The following is a 12,331-nucleotide window of genomic DNA, read 5'->3' as shown; positions in this document are numbered from 1 at the left end:
AGGCTGATAGGAGAGGCCAAAAAAAAAAAAAAAAAGGAACACCGATTGTAAAATAACTGAACTGTAAACAAATAAATGAAACAAACTGAAATAAGAACAAAACTGAAGACACAAACCCAAACAGTGCTGGAGTGGTAAGCCGGTGCAAGTAACGTTCTGTTACATGTAAGAGAAAAATACATGTCTGTGCAGAAGAAACAGGTGGGGATGTGCATCACTTCCACAAGGAAATTGAGCTTCTCCTATTTGTCTTCTTAGCCATTTGAGTCTCTCATTTTCAGGTGGGTGAAAGATGTATACGCACAGAAAATTTTCTTTTTTTGAAGAAAACAAATTGCTTGTGCAATAAAAGTGGCACTTGACAAGGGTCATAACGTCTACAACATGATAGGGTGTGCTGAGCGTAAGGGAAGGGTATATCCCCGCTTCAGGTCGGCTCCAAGTTACCAGTGATTCACTGATTCATATTGTTAAATTGAATTGGTAAAGATATACAAAGAGATCAAGTGAAGGAGATACTAATGTAGAGAACTCTAAGTCAATATTATTGCTACTTGACATAGAGGTGCACAGAACCCTATGATTAAAAGCAAAATTTATGGGGGGCCTGGGTGGCTCAGTCGGTTGAGCGGCCGACTTCGGCTCAGGTCATGATCTCGCGGTCCGTGAGTTCAAGCCCCGCGTCGGGCTCTGTGCTGATGGCTCAGAGCCTGGAGCCTATTTCAGATTCTGTGTCTCCCTCTCTCTGACCCTCCCCCGTTCATGCTCTGTCTCTCTCTGTCTCAAAAATAAATAAACATTAAAAAAATTTTTTTTAATTAAAAAAAAAGCAAAATTTATGACTATAATTCTGTATTATAGATTTTCCAGCTACTAAGTTAGAATATCATAAAATACAATTTAGAAAGATTGCATAAAATAACAAAAATATTCTAACATGCTCAAATTTGTCACTAAGATAGAGGATTCATTCATTCAAAAACTCACTCACCAGAGGTAGGACATACTGAGATAAATGTGATATCCTTATACATTTTGTGATGTAAGATTCTGGTTTACTTGTGGACCCATGATAGTTCTGCCCAGTAACAAAAGAACAGTGACTATGTGTTGTTAATTCAGCCCTGGGGCATGTTTAGGATAAATCACAAAGAGCTGCCAGTGATGGCCAACAGCCCACCATTACTTCATCGTCATGTGCTGAGCCAATGCTAACAGGGGGAAACAGTCTAACACTAAATGAACATCCATTTTGTGGCAGACATTGTATTAGGCGTTGTTAGAATTCCAGGGGCCATGGAGAAAGCCTTGTGATTTTAGGTTATTCATCAGATTCATTCAGGGACCAAATATTATAGTCTTTTGAACTGCACCAAGATGAAATCATGGAAAATCATTTGTCTAAAGAAGGGCACTGGGCCATGAGGGCTCCATGTTAGGAACATCAGCCAAGAAACTTAGAAGCCATAGTTTGGTTCATTTGTAACATACTGCAGGACAGCCATTCACTGTTCAACCTCACCTTTGTGAAGGGAATGACCTTTACTTGTATCCTAAATTTCAGTGCTCAGTATAATGTCATAATTTTCCAGGGGTCATACTTCATGTTCTCAAATGTGACCTGTCTCAGTACAGCATCCATGTCTCTTCTCTCAGTTCTTACACCAGAAATTTACAGACTTTTAACATAAACCTCTGAGATCCTGCAAAAAATCAGAGTATGATAAATTATGCACGTTATAAGAAGACTTACACAGAAGGTGCAGCTAAATATCATTATGGGAGTGAAAATTGTAAGTGCTTAGGCTGCTTAGAAAATGGAGTTAGACCATGAGAAGTGACTTATTTATTCCCTCTTGGTAAATTAACCCTTCACTTGTCCACTGTTTTAGAGAACGTTTGGGTTTATTTTAGGAACATTCATATTTCATTTTATCTGTCCTAACAGCAAGTATTTGGGGAGTAGCTACTCTATGTCAGGTATTGCCCTGTGTGATGGTACAAGTGAACTGAGGCACAATAAAGGATCAGTGCTGGGAATTCAGGACAAAGATCCATTATGGGCAGAGAGTGATTGTGTAACAGAATTCAGAGAAAATTTCAACAAAGATGATAAATTTGTTTTGGGAATTAGCGCAAAATCAAGAATTTTCTAGATAGACAACCTGAATGTATGTGGTGTGGACAGAACGAGTATTGTGGTTCCATGAAAGGTGTGAGATGTCAGGTCACAGGAGTATCAGAAGCTGAGTTTCCCCAGAGCTATATGGGAACAGGTCTCAGATGAGAAATATGGAAAATGAGGCTGGAGGCAATGGAGGGGCCACATTGTGAAGAAGGTGCAAGCCTGGCTAGATACTTGAATATCTCATAGGTAAGTGATGTGGACTCAACAAGAGAGTCTAGGCTTGGTATTATGACCTTAAGCAGATGTAACAGAAACTACTGACAAAAACTCAGTAGGTGGCAGCCCTTAGTCTTGCCTTTCTTACAGCTCTCTCTTCTTTTCCACTAAGAGATCCCTGGGGGTGTTCTGGCAACGGTGCCCAGCCCCTTTATGGTAATGATTCTGATCGATTCAAGACCTTCATGGGAATCCCATTGTCCTCTATAAGTGATTAGTCTAGGGTGGTCATGTGACCCAATTTTGGCATTGAAACAGAAAGAGGAATTCAAACAGACACTTCTAAGAGTGATTTTTCTTCGAGAAAAGGTGGGAACAAAGGTAGTAAAAAAAAAAAACTTTTGTTTCTGTTCCTGCTCTTTCTGATATATAGGTTTTCATCTGAAGACATGACTTTGGAGCTACAACAACCATCCTGCTACTATCAATGGAGACACCTTTGTCACATCAAATGTGATATGTAGGGAAGACAAAATTCTAGGACGTTCTGGATATATGCTTGACTGCTACAGCTAGCATCAGGATAGCTGCCTCTGGGACTCAGTCAATAGACAGTAGAAGTTCTTTTATTTTAGACAAAAACAAAAGTTTTAGTTTCCTGTTACTGGGAACTGAATTCTTCCTAATCATACACAGTCATTTTCATTTAATTTTTCTTGCAAGGCTTAACCATACACAATGCAAACAACATTTAAGTGTCCCAAGAGAGGCATCCCCAAGTGGTAAACATAACATAGAATGGTACGAGAATGAATAATACAGAAAAGAGGTTTAGTGATCCATAAAGGAGACTAATTATCTGACTCAAAACAATCAAACATATGCACGCCTGCACACATACACAGGCAATTTTTCACACACAGACAATTTTGAAAAGAAAGTTCCAGTATTAGTTGTAAATGAAAAGCTGGTAAAAAAAAAAAAACCACACAAAACTACAGAAATGATATTGGAAAACATCTCCTGGTAAACTTAATCTGGGAACTCAAATTTGATGTCATCCTTTGGCTGTTCTGGGCTTAAACAATCAATTTATCTGGCTAACCTGGCTTACAGCTTTGGTGAAGTCACTAACGTCATGTTTTTCACCTTCCTCACCTACTATATCACAAACTCAATGTTGAAGAGGCTTTTGTGCTCATACCAACCTTTGATGTGGTCAAACCAAAGGCTTCCTAACACTTTGGGAAGAACAGATACATTATAGGGCACCTGGGTGGCTCAGTCTGTTGAGCCTCTGAGTTTGGTTCAGATCACGGTCTCGCAGTTTGTGGGTTCGAGCCCAGCATGGGCTCTGTGCTGACAGCTTAGAGCTTAGAGCCTGCTTTGGATTCTGTGTCTCCCTCTCTCTCTGCCCCTCCCCCACTCACGCTGTCTCTCTCTCTCTCTCTCTCTCTCAAAAATAAATAAATATGAAAATTAACAACAAAAAAACCCAAAACAGACACACCATTAGGTAAATATGTTGAATATGTTGAAAATTACTACAGTCTTAGAAGATATAGGAACTTTTAATAACAAAGAAGTAAAAGGAAGTGTCCTGCTGGATTCCAGATTTCTCCTAGCATCTGGTTATGGGAGAACCATCCAGCGTCTACCAGAAAATAATTACATGAACTCAAAGAGAAATTAGTCTCTTAAAAATGCATTTCATATAGACAGAAAATCACTTTACCATAGGGTTAGAAAAACCAAGAGGGAAAACAGAGGAAGGAATCCTCTCCATCCTTCTCCTCATGGTCTCCCCAAGCACATAGCTGCATGGAACATACAGCCTCCCAGATGAGTCACTTCAGCTCTACACAGTGCATTAGAGACTAATATTAATTCTCCTCTTCCAGATCATCATGTCTACTTGAGCAGAACTGGCTTCTGATCAACCAGCTATAGTGGCTTCTCAGAAAAGAATGTGGTGGGTAGATAGAGTATTCAACCCTTGATCTCAGGGTTGTGTCAGTGGATAGAGTATTCAACCCTTGATCTCAGGGTTGTGAGTTTGACACACATGTTGGGTATACAGATTACTTCAAAAAATAAGTACAAATTCCATAAAAAAGAAGAAAAATAATAAACTTTATCAAATTGAAGCTCCTGGGAGGTGCCCCCTGCAATGTGCAGTGCAAAACTCCAAACCTGTGATCTGAACTGTGATGCTTCTCACTGAGCTTGTGAAACACTCTTTCGTGATTAAATGTAAATATTTCCTGGTGATATGACTTTGTATTCTTGAGAGTCTCCTGAGAGGGAAGCATAATTTGTAGCAATGGGATAACAAGGTCCTCCAAGACAACACTACCACCTGGCTTGATAAGTTGGTTACTCATCCCCATTCAACTCTACTTCAGCTTCTTGTATCCTCAGCCAAATTCAATAAGCTTAAAAACTCACCAAGGTAGGGGCACCTGGGTGGCTCAGTTGGTTAAGCATCCTACTCTTGATTTCTGCTCAGGTCATGATCTCAGGGTACTTAGATCTAGCTCCAGGCTGGGTGTGAAGCTCCCTTAAAATTCTCTGTTTCCCTCTCCCTCTACCACTACCTGATCCCTCTCTCCCATTCTCACTCTTTAGAAAAAAACAAAAGCAAAACCCTCACCTCAGGACAGCAAGCATTACTTGCTTTATGTAAGTTTACTTACATTTTATTTCTAGAAAACATTTGATGAATCCCTCAAAGGTACTTGTAACTGCCAATGTCATATTCTTTGAAAAGTGAAAATATGAGCACATAATGACCTTAGGATTTCTGTATACATGAGTAATTTGCAAAGAAAGAAGTATTCACTATTTTTCATGCTCTCATTTTGTCATATTTTTATCCTAATAACTTCCAATTGCATGAAGCCTGTTATTTAATCTTTATAGTTTCCTAACCATGTCATGTATACATTCAGGCTTCTTTGTGTTTTGGGTTACCCCTTTTCTGCAATGGCTCTCCCTTCATGATTGGCCTAGTGGCTGTCAATTACCTTTCAAGGCACACCTCCATGGTACCCAATCAAAATAGCTGGAAATATGAAAAGGAAGTTGAAATGACACACAAAGCAAAGAAAGAATTGCTAGTGTGATATGTATGCATAATAATGTAGCCAAATAAAAACTGAAAGGATATGTAATATGTCATGTATATATTACATTATACTCTATAAAGTAAATAAAATACACACCTATATACTCTTTCATTTTTTAATGGCTGTATTACCTATATAATCAGAAAACAAAGGGAACAAGGTAAAAATCAGATACTGTAAGATAAGAACACAAATGGCTATTGAAAATTAAAGTATGTCAAATGTCACATTTGCTAACACCTGGAAGAATGCAGTGTCAATTTAATGAAACAAAATGAAATAATGAAAAAGAGCAGTTATCTTTCAGCAGCCATGGTCTATTTCCTACGTTGGCTTTTTTTGTTCTTCCTCTCCACTAGGAACCAAGTAATGTAGGAGGTGGGTAAAGAAGAGACAAGGAGATGCCCTTTCAACAAATCCATTTTTTGAAAATTGTACTCAAAGAAGGGGATTTGATCAACTGTTTCCAGATTCCCAGTGCTTTTGTGATGTTCTTCAAAATAAATTAAGCTTAATATCTACTGAAACCAGATGGTCCCTGTAAAGCAAAAATGTTGTTTTAATGATGCACAAATCTCTCCAAAATGTAGATAGATGTGCCATCAGTTTTTAAATCAAAGTTTGTTATTAAATAAGTATACTGGTAATTTCATCTGAATGGATTTTTAATGTATAAAAAAATACAACATGAATAAAAGACAAAATAACATTGCCATTATTTTTCTTTTCAGGAGATTCTCCATTTGAAACTCCATGAGCATTTGTCCCACAAATTTTTCTTTGACTCTTCTATGCTTTCTTCTGCTTCATACATGGGACTTCTAAATTAACTCCTATGCCTGCCTCCAGATTTCCTTCTGCAACTCCACTCCTTGGACTAAGAAAAAAAACAAAAAGATATTCCACTGAAGGAGTCACTTTCCATCTTTCCCTTCTTCCCCATGTTTCCTACAGTGCCCATGATGTCCACGTAAGGAAACTGTGTTTATTATAAATCCCTAAAGGAGGCCCTGTGACACCTACATGGAGATAGGAAGAGAAAGATGATGCATAAACTTGGACCTTTCACCGTGAATGGGATGTGACAAATTCTTATGATGACTATTTCTCTTAATTCCTATTAGAGTGGACATTTGCCACAGAATACATGGGTGTGATTGCCTACTCCAGATTCCTTACACTTCATTTCCATGCTTCGTATATGGAATTATTAAGATAAAACACAACTTCTATAAAGGTCATGCTTCTGATCTATCCAGGCAATACTTTAAACGTAGCCCAACAAGAAGTCACATGTCCCAGAAAGAGTCAAACAACTTCTGAAATGAGAAAACCCACTGGCACCTCATCAATTCCCATCCTAACCTTCCATCTTAACCTTCCATCCCAATACCATTTAATCACCCATGCTAAGCAGCACCTGGTCATCAAGATCATTGTTGGGCACACTTTCCTTGCTGGCAGCTGTGTGGCATGCACCTTATCTGGTCCTCCAAATGCTTTAATGTTGGTGATTATAGTCCTCCAGTGTTGACCAGGGAAGACCAAGACCACATGTGCCTACATGTTATGACAGCTGGAGCTCAAATTCAATGAAAACTCATTGTTAGAAAGCTCCAAACGGGTTTCTTACATCCTTCCACTTTTCCCAAATATTGCTTCTGCAAGAGGTATCACTTGAAGTATCACAGGTATCACAGGTATCAAAGGTATCACAGCTGCTTCAGGGGGCAGCTGTGATAATTCAAGGGATTATCAGTCATAACACAGTTCTTGAGAGATTCAACAATATGATGCAAAAACCTCTACAGAGATTCAAAAATTCAAGTATCTGTTTTCAGTTTGTCCTCCATTCCACCCTTCACATTTTGCCCCTTCTTTCTCTCTCTCTCTTTCTTTCTTCTTTCTTTCCTTCTTTCTTTCTTTCTTTTTCTTTCTTTTTTTTCCTTCCTTCCTTCCTTCCTTTTTCCTTTTTTTTCTTTCTTGGCCTGCTTGGTGGTCAGGTGTTAGCATAATGAGATACTAAACTTTGTCTTCAGTTCATGCTACATTAACATCCCTGATTCACTGTAGGCCTTCCCTGATCTGTTTATTCCTTTTATTCTTATTTCCTGCTTCCATTCCTACCCCTTCCCCCACCATACACAGGCAGGCTTTGAGGTTTAAAGTGCATTCTTTGCTGTAATGTGTTCATATGTAATACATATTGTGCCTGTTTGTATTTTCAATCCATGTGCATCATTCTATTCTGTTTGTCGCTGTGCACTGTGGTTTAACATTCATTTATTGCTACCTCTGATCCATTGCACCTTACAGATGCTGTGTATGTTTCAGGGTATGCATTCATGCACTGACCTGTCTACTTTCTCCAAAGGACACCCTGCCCCAAACAGCATTTCAGTGAACACCCTATTCATGTTCCCTGTGCACCTGTATGAGATTTTGTTGGGGACTGATATTTAGGGTAGGAATTTCCTGGTATGTCTGTATTTCAGTTGTCCAGATAGTGCCACACTACTCTCCAGAGAATGATTGCTTCAATCTACTCTCCCAGGGGTAATATGCTAATGAATGAAAATTTCTGTGCATTCCTTATCAGCATTCAGAGCTACTCACCTTTCTCATTTTTGTTGGTCTAATAGATGCAAAGTAACATATCATAGTTTACCAACTTTGTGTTTTTTGATGGTATTGGTGGAGGGCAGTTTTCTTCCTTAAATTAATAGCTCATTTATTTGCCTCTTTTTATACTCAGATTCCTGTCCCCTACTTTTTGATTTGTAGCCCTAATATAGTGTATATATTAATTATATTTCAATTGTAGATATTGCAAATATTTTCTTTCTTTCTCTCACCTATTCACTTTGCCCAGGCAATTCTTAGTGAAGCAAAATCCAAAATCCTTAAGTTTCAGGTAATTGAATTTATCAAATGTTTTGCCTCCATTTTCTTTTTGGGACATTTGTTTAAGAAGCTCTTCACCATTCCTAAGTCACAATGATTTTCTTTTCTTCTCCTTTTCCTTCTGATAAAAATAGTTGTATACTTTTGTCCTTAATGTTAGTATCTCAAATACACTTGGATTTGACTCTTGTATGTGGTCTTAGGTATCCAGTTGTGTATTCTGGATACCTATATAGTGATCCAGATTTCCCAACATTAAATATACTATCCTTTCCCCATTAATAAGTAGACTATGCTTAAATTTATATATATTGAGTCCTCTTATACACATAGAGTTGTATTTTGGGTCTTTTCTCCTACCCAGGCCAATTTTTTCCTGTGCAAATACAATACTATTTTTCTAACTATCACCTTGTAATAAATAAAGAAATTAAATATGAAAATATGTGGTATGTTTTAAGGTGATAAGTACCATATTGTGGAGAGAAATTAAAGCAGTAAAAAACAAAGAACAAACAAACAAACAAACAAAAAACAAAAAAAAAACTTTGGAGTTCCCAGTGAAGCTGAACTTTAAAATATAATCACCTAAAATATTATCATTAGAATATAATTTGTAAATAAGAACCTAAAGGAAGGAAGGGAGTAATCCATGCATATATCTGGTGGAAGAATTTTACAGGAAAAAGAATCTGTGAGTACAAATGGCCTGAGGCAGACCATGTCTGTTATATAGAAAAATAAAAGAAAACAAGTGTTACTCTGATAAAAATTTAAAAATACTTTTTCTAATAAAAAAGAAAGAATTAATATCAATCCTTCACAACCTCTTCCAAAAAAAAAAATAGAAAAGGAGAGAAAATTTCCAAACTCATTTTACAAGGCCTCCTTTCCCCTGATAAAAATCAGACAAAGACACTATAAGAAAGGAATATTACAGGCCATTATTCTTGATGCACATAGATGTAAAAAAAAAAAACCCTCAAAGTATCAGCAAACTATTGAATTCAATAATACATTGATAGGATAATATACCATTATCAAGTACTAATTATTACTGGGATACAGGAATTATTCAACACCCACATTTCAATGTTATATAACACATTAACAAAATGAAGCATAAACACTACATTTATATCTCTATAGATGCAGAAAAAGCATTTGACAAAACTGAACATCCATTCATGATAACAAGTCTCAACAAAATGGGTATGGAAGAAAAATATATTAGCTTAAAAAATGCCATTTATGGCAAGCTCAGAGCTACCAACATACCCAATGGCAAACAACTGAAAGGTTTACATCTAAAATCACAACCAAGATAAAGATGGCCATTCTCACTAGTTTTATTTGAAATCCTAGCCAGAGAAATTAGGCAAGAAAAAGAAATAAAAGGTTTTCAAATTGGAAAGGAAAAATAAATCTGTCTATTTGTAGATGATAATGATATTATATTTAGAAAGCATTAAAGACTCTACCAAAAATACTTTAGAACTAACAAATAAATTCAGTTAAGTTGTTAAGTTGCAGGATATGAAATCAGTATACAAATATAAGTTGCATTTCTGTACAATAAAAGTAAACTATCAGAAAGAGAAATTAAGAAACATCTAATTTATGACAGCATCAAATGTATAAAATATGCAAGAATAAATTTATTTAAGGAGGTAAAAGACTTGTATACTGAAAAGTAGAAGACACTGCTAGAAAACATTGAAGAAACCAAAAACAAATGATAAGACATTCCCTGCTCATGGATTAGAAGAAACAACATTGTTAAAATGCCCATAGTACATAAAGCAATCTACATATTCAATACAATCCCTATCAATGTTACAATGGCATCTGACATAGAAATAAAACAAACAATCCTAAAATTTGTAAGCATAAAAGAGCCCAAATATCCAAAGTGGTTTTGAGAAAATAAAACAAAGCCTGATGCATCAGACTTCTTGGCTTCAAATAATACTACCAAGTTACACTAATCAAAACAGTATTGTATTGGCACAAAAAAAGACACATTGATCAATGGAACAAAATAGAGAGTCCAAAAGTAACCAACCCATGTATGGTTAATGAACTTATGGCTCCTTTGTCCTATTTTCCCAACATAGGACAGGCACATGCAAAAGAATGAAACTGAACCACTCTTACAACAGACATAAAAGCTACCTCAAAACACATTAACACATGAGTGTAAGGCCCAGAAGGATAAAACTCCTGGAAGAAAATTTAGGTAAAAGACATTTATCTTAGCAATGTGGTTTTTTTGTTTGTTTTTTTGTTTGTTTTTGTGGGAATGGGTATATGACACTGAAAACGAATACAACACAGCAAAAATGAGCAAGTGGGGGAGTATCAAACTAAAAAGCTTTTGTACAGGAAAGAAAACTATCAACAAAATGAAAAGGCAACATACTAAATGGGGAAAGTATTTGTAAATCATTTATTAAACAAGGGGTTAATATTCAAAATATATCAAGAACTCCGACAACAAATAGAAAAATTAACTAAAGTGTAATTGAAACATGGACAAAGGTCTTGAATAGACATTCATGTATATATACACACACATATATGTTTTAGTCTGATCTGAGTGCTACAACAAAATATTACCCAGATAATTTAAGGTTTATTAAACATGAAAATTAGTGTAACCTAATTTTCTTCCTTCTCATGTACTTAGTTATTAAATACAGCTTCAACTGTATGTCCAAAGTATCTGCCTAAATGGTAAATATTTCTGCATCCTTTCCCAGCCCACTTCGGCAACTCAGTGTTTAATAGGGTGTCTTCAATTTCTACTTTAGTACTTTCTCCATTTCCTTGTCCAAATCAAAAATAACACAGCAGAGTGTCTGGGTGTATCAGTTGTTCAAGCATCCAACTCTTGATTTCGACTCAGGTGATGATCTCACAAGTGTGATATTGGGCCCCACATTGACGTCCCAGCTGAGCATGGAACCCACTTAAGATTATCTCTCCCTTTCCTCTACCTTTCCCTTGCTTGTATCCTCTCTCTTTCAAAAACAAAAACAAAACCAAAAACTTACAGCTACATTGTAAGATACCTTATATTATAGGATATTAAATTCAGTTAACTCTATAATATCCAATAGATTAACTGCATATGTCCATGTATAATACTAGTAAAAATACAGAGTTACCATATTATAAAAGTATCACATTAGCTATTATAATACAGAACTCACCAGATTTGGAGTATGTGATTATGAAGACACCATCTTCCTTAATTTCAAAATCACTTAAATTTTCTATAAAACCAATATCAAGGGTGTCACAACCAAAATAATACCCTTTCAATTTGAATAAAAATGTGTCTGTGTCTTCCATATACAAGTCACCTGCAAAAGACAGACAAAATCATTTTAAAGAAATTTAGTAAAATGTGTGGAGTGTTCCCTTATGTATCTTCAGTTGTTGGCCATATACTGAGAAAGGAAATTTATTTCTTGTTTTCTTCACAAACACTAAAAACCCGCTGTCTCTAAAAGCTACCGTCTTGGACTCCAGACCTGTGGAGTTTGGCCCAATTCCCAAGCACCAGTTGTTCAGGGACTTAGTTTTATGTGCGTGTGTTCCACTTATGTAGCTACAAGAAAACTAGTTAAAAACGATTTTTGTAATTACAAAAAAAAGACACCTTTAGTAAGAAATCATACATATAAATGTGTGTATATATATAAATAAAGTAAAAATAAATGTACAAATTGAAAGTGAATAGGCTTCAGAAACACTTGTCTCCAACCACTCCATCAGTTTGGCTTTTTTTTCCCCCTGTAACTCAAGTACAGTGTCTTAGCTTTTAGCAGGTTTATAGAAGCTTTCTTGATATAGCTGTGAGGAATTAAATTGTCCATAATGACAAAATGGATACTGGTAAGCATGAAGAAAAGTCAAGTAAGTAAAGTATGAAATAAAACATTCAAAT

General features: G+C 36.2%; 1 pseudogene; it reads right to left on the bottom strand.

Moving 5' to 3' along the window:
- Window positions 1-1,324: 1,324 nt before the first annotated feature.
- Window positions 1,325-11,909, bottom strand: LOC122489910 (annotated as a pseudogene).
- Between the last annotated feature and the right edge of the window lie 422 nt (window positions 11,910-12,331).

The sequence above is a fragment of the Prionailurus bengalensis genome, chromosome B2 (genome assembly GCF_016509475.1).
Source record: "Prionailurus bengalensis isolate Pbe53 chromosome B2, Fcat_Pben_1.1_paternal_pri, whole genome shotgun sequence".
Lineage (NCBI taxonomy): Eukaryota > Metazoa > Chordata > Mammalia > Carnivora > Felidae > Prionailurus > Prionailurus bengalensis.
This window is presented reverse-complemented; position numbering and strand designations above follow the sequence as displayed.